This window comes from Mustela nivalis, assembly GCF_964662115.1.
Source record: "Mustela nivalis genome assembly, chromosome: 5".
NCBI lineage: Eukaryota > Metazoa > Chordata > Mammalia > Carnivora > Mustelidae > Mustela > Mustela nivalis.
Window position 1 is genome coordinate 55,930,650 of NC_139024.1, and position 17,302 is coordinate 55,947,951.

Consider the following 17,302-nt stretch of genomic DNA (forward strand, 5'->3'; position numbering starts at 1 on the left):
CATTTCTTTGCTTAAAATCCACCAATGCCTTTCCTTCTCACACAAAGACTTTCAATGAGTACCTCAAAAGACCCTACACACTCTGAGCCTCATTACTTTTCTCAACTGTGCAAATTTAACCTTTGCCCTGCTCCAGCCACACTGACTGCCCTACTGTTCCTCAACGAACAAGTAGGGGAACAAGGATGCCCTGGCCTTAGAATCTTTGCACTGGCTATTCTCTCTGCCTAAAATTCTGGAATTCTCTTCACTTGGGTATTTTCATGGCTCACTCTCATTTCCCTCATATCTTCTCAAATATCACATTTTCAGAGAGATTTTTCTCTATTTAAAATTGTGTCCCTTCTCTTTTATTCCTTTTCCTTGTTTAAGCTTATCACTACCTGACATACCATATAAACATATTTTCTTTATCCCTCTAGTAAAATGAAAGTTCCACATAGGCAGAGAGATTTTTTTTATCCTTTTTGTCCACTTACGTAGCGGCAGCATTTATAACAGTTGTTGGCTCATAGTAGGTGTTTATAATAGTTAAATTAATTGAATTAATGGATAAAAATCTATGAACCAATTTGAATTCAAGAATTCACAGAGAATACTATAAGAGAGATAAGCTGGAGGTGGCTCAAACCAGCTGGCAAGAATCCATTGTTAGCATCTTTTCTCACCTCTGTATTAAGTAACTGCATGTCAGAAAGTTGAAACTGGCCATAGTGAAAGTGTTGACTTCATGGGTTTATCAGATTTTCTAATAAAGTTCCATAAACAGGAAGAGTCACAAATAAAACTTATTCTCTCATAGTTTCAGAGGCTATAAAGTCTGAAATCGACGTGCCAGCAGGACAATGCTCCCTCTAAGACTCTGTGTGGATCCTTCCTTGACTCTTCTGAGCTTCTGTTGGTGACCATCCACCCATGGCACTCCAGAGCTTGCAGCTGCATTGCCCCAATCTCTGCCTCCGTGCCTTTGTGTCTCTTCTACACTTAAAAGGACAGCAGCCATATTGGATTAAAGGTATGCCCCACTCCACTATAACTTCATCTTAACTAATTACACTTAGAACGATTCTGTTTCAAATAAGGCCACATTTTGAGTTACTGGGGATTAGGAATTTTACATATTTTTTAAGAAGACATAATTGAATAGATAAAAATTAGCAAACACTAGAAATCAAAGCTTTATTGTTCTGCTTTGTTTCATTTTTTTAAGAGAGCCAGTTGTTAAACATTTACAGCATACCACTAACCAGAACATGCTGTGACATTTTCTCTGAAATTCAGGATTAGTTGTAAACTCTGACCTACCTGTTAGATGCGTTAAATATGATTTAAATGAATATTGTTTAGCTCTAAAATAGAGACAATAGAAATTAAAAGATATTATTTTTTTAAATAAACAGCTTACAAAAACTTTGATTATATAATTTATACATTTGGATTACTTTATTTTTTTCTCAAGAGCAAATAATTACATGCTAAGAAGCATCAAAAATATATAAAGTACCCAGAAACTGACCAAAATGGTTTTAACCTAACACATACTATTATTTTTTAAAAAGAAGATTTATAGTTTATGACTGCAGTTATTTGAATTTGGGAACAATAATTATAGCTTCTGCATTAAAATTAGATATGTACACTTTTGTAAGCTTTAGGTTCCTCAGCTTTGAGTTATTCTTAATGATGAACTGGATTGTATCTGGGACATAACACATCATTCTGATAATACAGAAAAATGAGTAGAAAGGAATCATATATTTTTTATTTTACGTTCATGTAATTCATTTAGAATACCCTTTGATTCATTAAAGAACAAATCTAGATCCTCCAACATTAGCTGATTCAAATCTTTTGCATTTTTTCATTTGATAAATATTTACTGATATCCTACTTAGTGCCAATCACTGTTAGGACCTGAAAATACATTAATGAATAAGACTGGAAATATCCCTGCTCTCATTTAAATTCATAGGTTGGACTTCTACTAACCTATACAGAGTAACAAGAACCAAATTTACTCTTCTGTCTGAAACAACAAAGACATTGGACAAAATATATAAAACAAAGGCTCTTAAGACATTTTACATCAGGCAATGAAAGACAGTGATCTCTGAGAAGTGAGCAAAAAATGAGATGATAAGCCTTAAAATATTTTGAATGCATTGTTTGGAGATTTCCAAGTCATGGCTCGGAAGCAGGCAGGGGAGAGGGAAATAGGAAGGGATATGCTCAGGTACAGTCCAGTGGATTCACTGAGAGTTGGGTGTCAGGAAAAACCAAGGTGGCCAGAGTCCACAGGGCAAATCACTGGAGAGGGTAGAGCTGTAAAGACAAAACAGTCTACAATAATTCTCCCAAAAGTATTCAGTTGAATATAGACAGCCCGTGCATGTGATGAAATTACTTAAGGCTGAGAAAACAACCAACTAAGAAAATTTGAGAGCATAGTGGCTGGGGTTCACATAGAATTGGGAATATTAACTGCTCCCAATATCCAGAACACAAAAATCATGTTTCACAGGAAGACAGCTAAAGTACTAAGAAAGATCTTGCTTCAGGAGTTGGGAAAAACTAGCCCTGGACTAAATGCTACTCTGGTCTTGGCTAACAAAGCTTAAAAGCAAGATACAAAAAGACCAAATTACTTCTAAGTAATGTCACCTCCTCCCATAAGTAGCTCAAGAATATTTTTAAGAAATATAAAATTTCCAGTACCCAAAATTTCCAGTACCAAGAAGGTAAAATTCACAATGTATGGCAACCAATAAATATTATCAGGCATATAAATTTATATGTGGAGTGAGGAGGAAAAGAAATATTAAAGTAACAAATAATGACAAAAAGCTATCACATGGTGATATAGGTTAAGTAGAGGGTTTTTAAAGAGTCATGTGATATAAATGAAGGAGGTATATTTTACATTGGGTGGTCAGGGAAGCACCTCTGAAAAGATAACACATAAGTGCAGATCTGAGCTGTGTGAAGCCATGGCCCATGTAGAGTTCAGAGAGAAGAGGACGTTAGGTAGCTAGTGCAAAGTCCCTGAGGTAGGAATAAGTACCTGTGGCTGTACATTGCTCACCTGCCAAAATATGTAGGCTCAAAATATTTACATTGATCAGAACAGGATGTACTATATCCTGTACACCATATATTTACTTCTCTAAGATACTATACATTTTCTAATTGTTTTTAGTATTTTTAAGTCTTTCTTGGACAATGAGAAGGTGGTCTTACTATTTTAGTTACCCAGATAAGTGATCCTGAGAGCAAAGCTGCAGAAATCTGTAAGACCACTGGAGCTCAAATCAAGTCACAAATCTTACATGCACCTCGCATAGCATACCCTGTTTTCTATGTAACTATGAGTCCAGAAATACCTCCATGTTCAAATTACAAAAATATCCCAAGTTCCCTTCAACAAAATTGTAAAATCATGCCCTAAGGAAACTCAACTCAAAAATCACATTGTGTTATAGCAAGTTATTACCTATAGGATCCCACTAGGACTAGGACATAATGGGCCCATTTGGAGCTTAAATTCTACAAGGTTTGAATCTGAGACTTTTAGCTTCTGACTTCAAAGGGATTAAAACTGAACTATCCAACGGGTTCCACCTCATTACTAAAATTTCTATTACCATTTCTCTTTTAGTGGCCTCTGTTTCTAAAGCAGTCTCAGGGTTGACAGAAGGGCTCTGCTTAGACCCAGTGGACTGGAAGTAAAAGCTACGCATGTTTCTATGAAAGAGGAAAAAAAAAAAGAAGTGTTCCTTTATGGAAGACAGTAGATACTCCAACCTCTTTTAATTTAATATCAGATGAGAAAAGGGTACATGAGTACACATGGAGGCAGAGAAGGTATGTTTTTTTCATATGAACAATAAGAGTAAGGGGTTTATAAAATGAAAATAAAGCAGAAATGAGTTATGAAGATCTTGAATTATTCTCTGCAATTGTGTGTGGCTGGGCACACAGAATTTCTTCAGTTGTAGAGTCACTGAATGACTAAATTGAAACTCCCAGATAAGAGGTCTTACAACAAGAATAATTTTTCAGTGCTACAGATAATAAAACCTTGTGCCCTCAGTAGCTATCTGCAGAAGAAATGAAGGAAGAAAAGAACAGAGGAAGGAAGAGAGAAAGAGGGAGTAAGAAATAAGCATACGAGGTACACAGTGTTGGGAAAGTTAGCAGTGCACATGTAGAAGGATGTTTCTGGTGTTGCTTTCTTCCCTATATTCTAAGATGACAACCATGCTGTCAAGATCATTTGCAGTTCTTTTTTAAACTGATTTATTTTTCATCCTTGAACAAAAGGTCAAAGCACAGCAATTCATGACTTTTCAAAAGCTAATCCAATAGTTCAGTAACTTCATTCATGAATTCTCTTAACAGACCCCGTGCAAATTATCCTGATCTCTAATTTCTAGATTCTACCACTTGAAGGGGGAAAAAAGTCCTCACCAAATTTTCATCAATAGAAACATGACTTGTTAATTAATCCAAAGTGTTCAAACTGTTCCTGACTTTTTTCATTGAAAGTAGATTTTTTAAAAAATTGCTAAAAATTATCACACATGATAAACTAAGTTCATACAGATATTCCTCTCAGTACAATTACCTGAAAATACAAAGTAAAATACGATCAAGAACAAAAAGCAATTCTCAGGTACTATAAATGGCAAGCAGAATCAAAGCCAAACAATAAGCACGAGGTAATGCAGCAGCAGCCCACAAGAGCTTGGCTTCCTTAGAGAAAACCCTAAAGAATTAGAAATAGGTCCTAACAGCCATTTGGTGATGTGAAAGATGGTTTCATGAATGATGGAGGTCAGAGGGGTTGGTACTAACACCCTATAAAAAGTTGGGGGTCTTAACAAGTTGCAAAACCTAACAGAATGGAACTGGAACTGAGAAGTGTTGCCAACTAGACTGAGGAGACTTGAAGTCAGTCCAGGGACAAGGGTTAACAAAACATAGCAAAAAACTCACAGTGCACATGTGTGATGTCTGAATTTATAAAACCTATATGGAACAAGAGCTAAAAGTATAGAAATTATCATAAAAAATCAGCCAAAGATTATTAAAGCCCTCTAGAATCCAAGTGAAATGTCATTGAAAGTCAATATTTAAAATTACTTTCAAAATATAAGGAACTCTAAATCCCCATAAAAAAATAAATCCACTAAGATAAACTCATAAACACATACACACACACACACACACACACACACACACACACACACACAGGAGTACTAAATTAATATTAAATCCACAAATGGGTGGAAATTTCCTTTTAAAACACTATTCTATTTATTTATTTGACAGAGAGAGATCACAAGCAGGCAGAGAGGCAGGCAGAGAGAGATGAAGGGAAGCAGGCCCCCTGCTGAGCAGAGAGCCCCATGTGGGACTTGATCCCAGGACCCCGAGATCATGACCTGAGCCGAAGGCAGTGGCTTAACCCACTGAGCCACCCAGGCGCCCCTAAAAGACTATTCTAAAACTAGATTTAAAACCCTAGCTATGTTATTAGAAATTTCATAAATAGTAATATAAAATGGTTGAAAGAAATGTGATCAAAGATCTTATTCATGGAAAAGTGGCAGTAATAAATTTAAATTCTCTTTAAAAAATAAACTTCCATAAGATGGTAGACTAGAAAGATCCTAGAATACACCTAGGATACACCTAAAAAACGCCCACATTAATGTAAATAACCCAGAAACTGACCTGAGGACAAGCAGGACAGACTCTCCAAAGCTAAATGTAGTGAAGAGGCAACATCAAAAAGGGTAGGAGGGGCAGAGATATAGTTGGGAGCTAAACTGACCCACGGGATTGTCCATAGAAGGAAGAGACACTGCTGGCACAGAGAAGGGAGAGGAAGAGAGTCCACCATCAGGCATGGGAGACCTGCATTGGGAAGACAAATCCTCATAATATTTGGCTTTGAATACCAGAGGGGCCTAATTTCATGAGTTCTTACAATCAATGGGGTTTAACATGTGGAAAAAAATCGGGGGCTTGACTCTGGGAGAGCCACAGGGCAACAAGAAACTGAGTCCCTTCCCTTAAAGAGACAGCAAAACAAATGCCCCACTAAGATACAGTGTAGAAGCAACAGCTTGAAAATCACCTAGGATATGGGAAGATTTATTCACAAATCTCAGCACATCTGCTGGAGAAGCAGCAGTCTTTGGGAGACTTTTACACGAACAAAAGAGCTGGCAGGCACCATTTTCCTCCTCCACCCTACCCTCAGCCTAAATACATGCACACCTGTGGGAAGCAGCATATCCCAGACACTCTTAACCTACCTTGCTAATAGCACACCCCACTCTTAACATTTTTCCATCTACTTGCCCCCTCCAGCCCAGCCCTGGCAAGACTTTCCCCAGGTAACTAGACCCACTCTCCTGCAGCAGACCTGTGCAGACCTTGCTGGCACCACAGACCACATATCTGTGTTCTGCAGACCCCTACCCTCCAACATACCCTTGGCAGAAGTACATCCAAAGAAGTTTCATAAGCTTGCCAGTGTGCAAGCAGCCCCAACAGGGCCTAATACCACTCCAAAGTGACTCCTACCCTGGGGAAATGTGAAGATAACCATATACAACAGTTTGACTGCAGCCCCAGCAGTGGGCTGGAAGAAAACATCTAGCTTGACTGCAGGCCCTACCTACCAATGAAAGTTTTTCGGGGGACAGCACAGAGAAATTGTGCTGCAGTTGGGTGCTATAGTAGCTCTGAGAAATGCCGGTCTGGTACACATGAAGCCTAAGGAAGCCCCAGACTGGCCCACTAACAAGACAGGAACCAAAAACTGCCCCCACACATGCAACAAACATAGGAGATACCCCTAAAGTGTCAGGTTCTGGTAAACAGGGATCATCCCAAGGGAAGGCACTATAATACCTCTTCTTCATAAGACCATTAATGTCTTGTGCAGGAGACCTAGTTGACTTTCCTAAAACAAAGAAACAGACATAGGGTGTTATACAAAATAAGGAAGACAGAGGAATGTTTTATGTGAAAGAACAAGACAAAATCACAGCAAGAGAGCTAAATGAAATGGAGATTAAGTAATATGATAGAGAATTATAGAGACAGTCTACACTGGCATAGACTAGAGGAAGCAGAAAAATGGATTAGCATTGGTAATGGAAACCAATCAAGCTGAAAAGGAGAGAAAATAATAATAATAATAAATTAAAATAGACTCGGGGGTGGGGGCCTGGGTGGCTCAGTCATTAAGCTTCTGCTTTTGGCTCAGGTCCTGATCCCAGGGTCCTGGAATCAAGCCCCGAATTGGGCTCCCTGATCAGCAGGAAGCCTGCTTCTCCCTCTCCCACTCCCCCTGCTTATGTTTCCTCTCTTGCTGTGTGTCTCTCTGTGAAAGAAAGGAAAGAAAAAAAGAAAGAAAGAAAGAAAGAAAGAAAGAAAGAAAGAAAGAAAGAAAGAAAGAAAGAAAGAGAAAAAAGAAAGAAAAGAAAATAGACTTAGGGAACTCAGTAATAACATTATCCATAACATTGCCATCATGGGGATCTCAGAAGAAGAAGAGAGAGTTAAGAGGGTAGAAAATTTATTTGAAGAAATTATAGCTGAAAACTTCCCAAATCTAAAGAAGGAAACAGAAATCCAGATCCAAGAGGCACAGAAAACCCACAATAAAATCAACCCAAGGAGATCCATATCAAGACATACAGTATTAAAATAGCAAAATGTATTGATAAGGAGAAAATTTTAAAAGCAACAAGAGAAAAGAAAACAATTACAGACAAGGGAAGCCACATAAGCTGCTTTTTCAGTGGAAACTTTGCAGGCCAGAAGAAAGTGGCATGATACAGCCACAAAGCACTGAAAGGAAAAAATCTGCAGTGAACAATACTTTATCCAGCAAGGCTATCATTCAGAATAGAAGGAGAGATAAAGGGGCACCTGGGTGGCTCAGTTAAGCATCTGACTCTTGGTTTTAGCTCAGAATCATGAAATTAAGCCCCATGTTGGGCTCCATGCTTGGCATGGAGTCTGCTAAAGATTCTCTTTCTACCCCTCTGTCCTTTCTCCCATGCTCTCTGTCTCTTTCTAAAACACATAAATAAATCTTTTTTTGTTAAAGGAGAGATAAAGAATTTCCCAGACAAAGAGAAGTTAAAGGAATTCATGACCACTCAACCAGCCCTATAAGAAATGTTAAAGGGAACTCTGAGGGGGAAGGAAAGACCATAAGTAGGAGTAAAGATGTAGGAAACACAAAAGCAGTAAATTTAATTATATCTATAAAATTCAGTCAGGGGACACACAAAATAAAAGGATATAAAGTATGACATCATATACCTAAAATGTAGGGGGGAGAAGAGTAAAAATTAAGTGATTTTAGAATGAATTCAAACATAAGCAACTATCAACTTAATATAGACTGCTATGTGCAAAAGATGTTGTATACAACCTGATGATAATCACAAATTAAAAACTGGTAATAGATATCCAAAAAATTAAGAGAAAGGAATCCAAGTATATCACTAAAGAAAGCCAGCAAACTGATAGTATAGAGCAAGAGAACAAAGGAACACAGAGGAAATATAAAAATAAGCAGAAAACAAGTTTAAAAAATGACAATAAGCACACCCCTATCAATAGTTACGTTGAATGTAAATAGACTAACTGCTCCAATCAAAAGACATAGGGTGATAGAATGAATAAAAAAGCAGGACCCACCTATTTGCTGCCTATGAGAGACACATTTCAGACAAAAAGACACATGTAGATTGAAAGTGAAGGGATGGAAAACCATTTATCACACAAATGGGAGTGAAAAGAAACTCATGGTAGCAAAAGTTGTATCAGGCAAAATAGACTTTAAAACAAAAACTGTAACAAGAGAGAAAGAAGGACACTATATAATCATAAAGGGAGCAACCCAATGAGAAGCTATAACAGTTACAAATATTTATGCACCAACATGGGAGCACCCAAATACATAAAGAAGTTAATAACAAACATAATGGAACTAGTCAATTGCAAGAATATAATAGTAGGGGAATTTAACATCCCACTTACATCAATAGCTAGATCATCCAAACAGAAAATCAACAAGAGAACAGTGGCTTTGAATGGCAAATTGGACCAGATGGCTCTAACAGATATATACAGAACATTCTATCTTAAAACGTCAGAATACATATTGTTTTCAAGTGGACATAAAACATTCTCCAGAATAGATCACATATTAGGCCACTAAATAAGCCTTGGCAAATTCAAAAAGATCAAAGTCTCACTATGCATATTTTCAGATCACAATGCTATGGAACTAAAAATCAGCCACAGGAAAAAATCCGGAAAGAGCACAAATACATGAAGGGTAGATCACATGCTACTAAATAATGAATAAGTCAACCAAGAAATCAAAGAGGAAATAAAAAATGCACGGAAACAAATGAAAATGAAAATACAGTGATCCAGAAATTTGGGGATATAGCAAAAGCAGTATTAAGAAGGAAGTTTATAGCACTATAGGTCTACCTCAAGAAGCAAGAAAAATTCTAAGTGAACAACATAACCTTACACATAGAGGAGCTAGAAAAAGAACAGCAAAACCAAAAACCAGTATAAAGGGGAAATAATAAAGATCAGACCACAAGTAAAGGAAATAAAAACTAAAAAGAAGAAGAAAGGGAGAAGGGAAGGAGGGGGGAGGAGAAGGAGAAATAGAACAGACCAGTGAACTGAGAACTGGTTCTCTGAAAAGATTAACAATTAAACCTTTAGCCAGAATCCTCAAAGAGAGAGAGAGAGAGAGAGAGAGAACTCAAATAAACAAAATCAGAAATAATAAAAGGAAAAATAACAACTGACACCAAAAAATGCAAAGGATTATAAGAGAATATTATGAAAATTTATACGCCAATAAATTAGGCAACAGAAGAAAAAATGGTTAAATTCCTAGAAAGATATAACCTCCCCAACTAAATCAGTAAGAAATAGAAAATTTGATGATTTTCAAACTGATTAAAGAGATTGAATCAGTAATTAAATAACTCCCTACAAGCAAAACTCTAGGACTAGACAACTTCACAGGTGAATATACCAAACATATAAAGAAGAGTTAGTTCCTATTCTTCTCTAACTATGCCAAAAAATAGAAGAGGAAGGAAAGCTTCCAAATTCATTCTATGAGGCCAGGATTACCCTGGTACCAAAACCAACAAAAACACTATAAAAAAAGAGAATTGTAGACCAATATGATGAACATAGACGCAAATAATTTTCAACTAGCAAACAGGGTCCAACAATACATTAAAAAAAATCATTCATCACCATCAAGTGGATTTGTTTCTGGGATGCAAGAGTGGTTCAATATCACAAATCAATCAATGTGATACATCATATCAAAAAGAGAAAGGATAAAAAATGATTATTTTAATAGATGCAAAAAAAAAAAGCATTTGACAGAGTACAACATCCATTCATGATAAAAATCCTCAACAAAGTAGATTCAGGAGAACATACTTCAATATCATAAAGGCCATGTATGAAAAGCTGACATCATACTCAATAAGGCAAAACCTAGAACTTTTCCTCTAAGATCAGGAAAAAGACAAACATGCTCACTCTCATCTCTTTTATTCAACACAGTCCTGGAAATCCTAGCCATAGCAACCTTACAACCAAAAGGAATAAAAGGCAACCAACTAGGTAAGGAAGAAGTAAAACTTTCAGTATTTGCAGATGACATAATATTATATGTAGAAAATTCAAAAGACTTTACCAAAAAACTACTAGAGCTAACAAATGAATTCAGTAAGATCACAGGATTCAAAGTCAACGTACAGAAATCCTTTGCATTTATATACACAAATAATGAAGTAGCAGAAAGAGAAATTAAGAAATCACTCTCATTTACTATCATATCAAAAATAATAAAATACCTAGGAATAAACCTTACCAAGGAGGTGAAAGACCTGAACTCTGAAAACTCTAAAACACTGATGAAAGGAATTGGAGATAAAACAAACAAGTGGAATGATACTTCATGCTCATGGACTGGAAGAACAAATACTGTTATAGTGTTCAAACTACCCAAAGCAATCTATGGGCTCAATGTAATCCCAATCAAAATACCAAGAGCATTTTTCACAGAACTAGAATAAGCAAAACTAAAACTCATATAAAACCACAAAAGACATGAAACAGCCAAAGTAATCTTGAAAAACAACAAAACTGAAGAAGGTATCAGAATCCTAGATTTCAAGATATACTACAAAACTGTAGTAATCAAAACGGTATGGTACTGGCACAAAAGTAGACACACAGATCAACAGAACAGAATAGAGAGCCCAGAAATAAATCCATGATTATAAGGCCAATTAATCCTAACAAAGCAGGAAAGAATATTCAGTGGGAAACAACAGTCTCTTCGACAAATGGCATTGAGAAAACTGGATAGCTACATGCAAAGGAATGAACCTGGAACATTTTCTTACTACATACACAGAATTAAATTCAAAATGGATTAAAGACCTAAATGTGAAATTTAAGAAACAAAACAAAGGAAAAAAGAGAAAAACAAAAAACAGACTCTTAAATTTAGAGAATTGGTGATACCAGAGCAGGGGGGAGGGGGGAATGCGTGAAATAGGTAAAGGAGATTAAGGGTATACTTATGATGAGCACTAAGTAATGTATATAATTGTAGAATCACAATATTGTACACCTGAAACTAATATAACACTGATTGTTAATTTTACTGAAATTAAAATAAAAACAAACCAGTAAGCATCTTAAAAAAAGAAAAATAAAATCAACTTCTAAACAATCCAACAGCAAGCAGGAAAGCAGGATAGAGGAAAAGCACTGAAAATATAGGATAAATAGCAAGTATGACATAAGGTGTTGCCACTAATTTCAAATACTCAATAATTAAAACTAAATTCACTAGGTAAAAAGAGAGATTTTCATTTGGGTAAAAACATGAAAAAACCATCATAAATAGTGATCTCTTGTTTATAACAGATCCATCTAAAATATGAACATTAAAAGTAAAAAAAAGTTAAAAAATCACAGAGAATAAATCTAAAATAAAACTAACTAATGAAATTGAAGAAAAAGATACAGTATAGATGAGAAACCAAGGTAAAAATTAATTCTTAGAAAACACCAATAAAATAAAAAATCCTCTGAGGTTATCGATATGGATAAAAAGAGAGAAGTCACATAAAAACGATATTTTGAATAAAATAAAGGACATAAAATACACAAGGGAAAAAATTATAAAATACCATAAAAAACTTGAAGCCAACAAATTTTAACCCAAAACAGATAATGAACTTTTTCTTAGAAAAGTTTACTTAGCCAACTTGACTCAAGAAGAAATATACAACTTGAATAATCACAGATTTACTCAAACAATAAAATCAGCAGTCAAAATTGATTCATTGAAAAAAATACTAGATTTACCAGATGGTTTTTCAAGTGTCAAAGAATTATTATCTTATACAAATTCAACCAGAGATTTAAAAAGTAAATATTCTTCAATTCATTTAATAAAATTTCTATACCAAAACCAAAGATAAAAGATATTTGAAAATGTATGTCAATACCACTCATTGGATAGGTGTAAACAAATTTAGTATTACAAAATCAAATTCAGGAAGATATAAAAAAATACACTATAACCCCCTTGAATAAATTAAGTAATGCAGTGATTTCTTTAAACACTTATAATTGGTTGGCTTTATTTAATGAACTAGCAAAAGTCAGAGTCCTATAGAGTCACCAGCTGTTTCTAGTTTATTTTCATCAAGCATCTTCCCTCCTTTCCTTCTTTGAAATTGTTCTCTTATTTTTTTTTTAAGTTAGAATTCCCATAATATAAATCAACAATTTTATCTTTTATTTAATTTTATTTTTTCAAGTTTTTATTTAAATTCCAGTTATTTGACATATAGTATATATTAGCTATGGAATTTAGTGATTCTTTACTTATATACAATACCCAGTGTTCATCACAACACATGCCCTCCTTAAGACCCATCACCAATTTAGCCCATCCCCCTACCTCCCCCACCTCCAGTTACCATCAGGTTATTCTCCATAATTGAGGGACTGTTTCCTGGTTTGCCTCTCTTTTGCCCCCTCTCTGTTCATCTATTTTGTAAATCAACCATTTTAAAGTGAACAGTTCAGCAGCATTTAGAGTATTCAAAATGTGCAATCACTATCTCTATGTAATTCCAAAAGTTTCATCACCCCAAAATAAAAGCTCATGTTCGTTACACATTTACTCCGCATTTTCCTCTCCCAGTCTCAGGAAACATAGTATTGCCATATTAACCATGTTAAGTGTTCCAGTCCATAAACACAAGATGTCTTTCTATTTATTTTTTGTTGTTGTTCTGCAACGTTTTATAGTTTTCAGGAACAAGACTTTCATCTTCTTGGTTAAATTTATTCCTAGGTATTTTATTTTTTAGATGCTATTGTAAATAGAATTGTTTTCTTAATTTCATTTTAGGATTCTTCATTGCAGGTATGTAGAAATCCAGTTGAATTTTGTGTATTGATCCCGTGCCCTGCAACTTTTCTGAATTCGTTTATTAGCACAAGTAAGTTTTTTTTATAGGTTCTTTGGAATTTATTATAGAATCATGTCAACTGTGGATAGAGATAGCTTTACTTTTTTTTTTTTCCAATATGGATTATTTTTATTTGTTTTTATTACCTAATTGCTCTTGTAAGAACTTCCAGTACAACGTTGAATAGAAATGACAATAGTTGGTCTCTTAGAAGGAAAGCTTTTAGTCTTTTAGTCTTGAGTAGATGTTTCCATAGGTTTTTCATAAACGTTTTCATATCATGTTAAGGGTGATTTCTTCCATTCTTAGGTTTCTTTTTGTTTTCTTTGTGTTTTTAATCAGAAAAGGGTATTGGATTTTATCAAATGCTTTCCCTATGTCGATTGAGATTATCATATTTTTTTTCCTTTGTTCTACTAATGTGGTACATTACATTGATTGGTAGTCTTATATTAATCCACCCATGCATTCCTGGAATAAATCCTACTAGGTCTATGGCATATAATCCTTTTAAAATGCTGTTGGATTTATCTTGTTAGTATTTTGTTGAAAATTTTTGCTTCTATATTCCTAAGGGATATTGGTCTGTAATTTTCATTCTTGTGGAATCTTTATTTGGCTTTCATAATCCTGGCCTCATAGAATGAGTTAGGAAAAGAGTTTCCTCCTTTTTCATTTCCAGAATAGTTTGAGAAAGATTTGGTGTTAATTCTTCTGTAAATGTTTGGTAAAGGGGCACCTGGGTGGGTCAGTCAGTTAAGCACCTGCCTTGAGCTCGGGTCATTATCCCAGACTGAGCCCTGTGTAGGGCTCCCTGCTAAGGGAGTCTGCTTCTACCACTGCCCCTCGCCCTTGCTCATGTTCTCTCTCACTCTCTCACTAATGCTCTCTCTCTCTCAAATAAATAAATAAAATATGTTTTTGAAAGATTGGTAAAATTCACAAGTGAAGCCATCTAATCCTGGACTTTTCTTTGTTGGGAAAATTTTGATTACTAAGTCAATCTCTTTACTTGTGGAAGGTCTATTTAGTTTTTGGTGTTTGCGTGTTTCTGGGAACTTTTCCCATTTCATCTATAGCATCTAATTTGCTGGGGATGGTTTAATTTCTGAACATTATTCAATATAATGTACCACAACAACATATTAAAGGATTGTCTAAATACATATAAAAAAGATCATTGCATAAAGTTTAATATCTGTTCAAGATTTTAACACACACCAGACACACAGACAGAAAATAAAAGTAAAGAAAATGGTTTTAACTTGCAAAAAGGTATCAGGAAAATCCCATACCTAAATATTTGTATACACTATGTGAAGAAATTTACTTCTAGTTATACACTCATCTGAAATGTGTACATTTGTGCCCTATCAGACATGAAGAAGCATTTTCATTGCATCAGTGTTTCTAATAGCTAAGAGCTATAATCAACCTAAACATTTATTAAAACTAAGAGATAAGTGGTGTTATAGCCATACAGGTACAGAGCAATGGGAATGAGCAAACTATTGTATATGTAATAGCATGGATAAATCTCATAAACATAATGTTGTTCAAGACAACACAAAAGACTAACTTCAATACGATTCAAATTATATACAGTTCTAAGGAGGCAAAAATAATTTATAGTTTGAAGCCACAATCACATAGTTATATTTTTTAAAAAAGTGTGGTAGTAACTGGAAGAGTACATAAAGGGACTTTGTGGGTACAGGGCTTATGGAATTTCCTTACTTCAGCCATGATTAAAATGGGTGTTTCCACTTTGTGGAAATTCACTGAGTTGTGCATATTTTGTGTGCTTTTCTGTATGAATGTAATAGCTGAAAAATAAGTATATTTTAAAAGTAAAACATGAAATCAACTCATAGAATAATTAAAACTTTCCTAGCAATCCAAAAAACTACCATGCACACCCACATACACACATGCACACTACAAGAGCAAAGCAAATAAAACAGTAGTGAAGGGGTTTTAAAGTATAAAATGAACAAAATAATAATTTGGCAGAAATTGAATTGAATATACTTTTCACTTCAATAAAAGGAATACTAGTTTTACTCACTGATTATAATAGTAATATATTAGATTGGATTCCAAAGAAACAATAAAACTGTGGCATGTCAAATAGGTTCACTTATAACAAAATTTTTTAGGAAACTTGAAAATAACAAGATGTACAAGAGTATACCAGATAAATGTAAGCAAAAAGAAACAATATAACACAACTTTAATATCAAAGAAGATTTACTTCCATCTGAAACATTAATTCCCCTTGTCATATGACATAATATGTTTATAAGTTCAGATGATTAAGATCATCACTTATGAACATCATTGGGGCACATTACTTTGTCTATCACTGTCTACCCTCTGGAACATAAAAATTCACATCAATCTCATATTGAAAATACATTCACTCCATCTCAACACTTCCAAAAAACTCAATCCCTTATATCATCAACTTAAGTCCAAAATCTCATCTCTATCTCATCAACTCAAAATTCCCTGATTCCATCATTTAAAATATCTGAATCAGGTATGAGTAAGACCTAATCTATTCTGGGGCAAAAGTCATCTCAATCTGTGCATTTGTGAAATTAGAAAACAAGTTATCTGCTCCCAAAATATAATAGTGGGACAGGCATGGGGTACAAGTTACAAACATTCCCATTCAAAGAAGAAAGGAAATGGGAGGAAAAATAGAGCCACCAATCCCAAACAACTTCAAAATCTAGCTGGACAAGCAACATAGATTTCAAGGCCTGGAAATAATCCCCTGTAGTCTAAGGCTCTGCCTTCTGGTCTTGAGGTTTTCTGTCCTTAGAATTCCTCTAAGGAGGAATTCTTCCTTTTGTATTAAGTATAATACACTTTGCAGCTGAGGTTGATGAGCCTATTTCCTTCATTTATAGTTTTGTAAGTCTGACAGTTTTATTTCATTTTATATATTTGTCCTTTTGAGTCAAAGTTGTCAGTGTTTTATGTTAGCAGAACATACTCAAAAACCTTGTGGGTCTCTTGTATATGTCAAGGAAATCTGTCCCATTAGACATGAGGCTCCTTCACAGATCTTTCCTACATAATCCTATCTCTATTTTGCATTCACACATAGCTGAGGGGATCAGGAGTAGAACATCTAATCTCTTCAAAGAGTCCACTATTCGACTGAATAATATGATTCTCTGAGGCCTCCCATGCATTAGGGAACAGTCATCGACCCAGACCCTTGGATTTTTCTCGAAAGCACATTTCTTTGACAGTGAATCTCCTAATTTTTACATATCTACAATCCAGATAGTCTGAAAATTTCTCGAATCATTCATTTTTCCCTAGAAGTTCTTCCCTAAATGGACCTACTTCCTGTCACATTTTACTATAAACAACCAAAAGAAAGTAGTATGCACCTTTTAACACTTTGCTTGAAAATCTGCTCAGCTAAACAAAACACCCAAATTCATAATTTACATGCTTTGTTTTCTATATAATTGCAGGACACAATTCAGCTAAGTTCCTTGCCACTATATAACAAAAATCCTTTCTCATCCTCTTTCTCTCTCTCTTTTTATTTTTTTTTAAGATTTTATTTATTTATTTGCCAGAGAGTGTGGGAGAGAGAGAAAGAGCATGGGAGAGAGAGAGAGCGAGAATACAAGCAGGGGAAGCATCAGGCAGAAGGAGAAGCAGGCTCCCTGCTGAGCAAGGAGCCTGAT

General features: G+C 35.1%; 1 protein-coding gene across 4 annotated transcripts in view; it reads right to left on the minus strand.

Moving 5' to 3' along the window:
* Nucleotides 1-17,302, minus strand: part of GRM1 (glutamate metabotropic receptor 1) — a 413,465-nt gene that overhangs the window by 120,037 nt on the left and 276,126 nt on the right. The gene's annotated exons all lie outside the window — the stretch shown is intronic.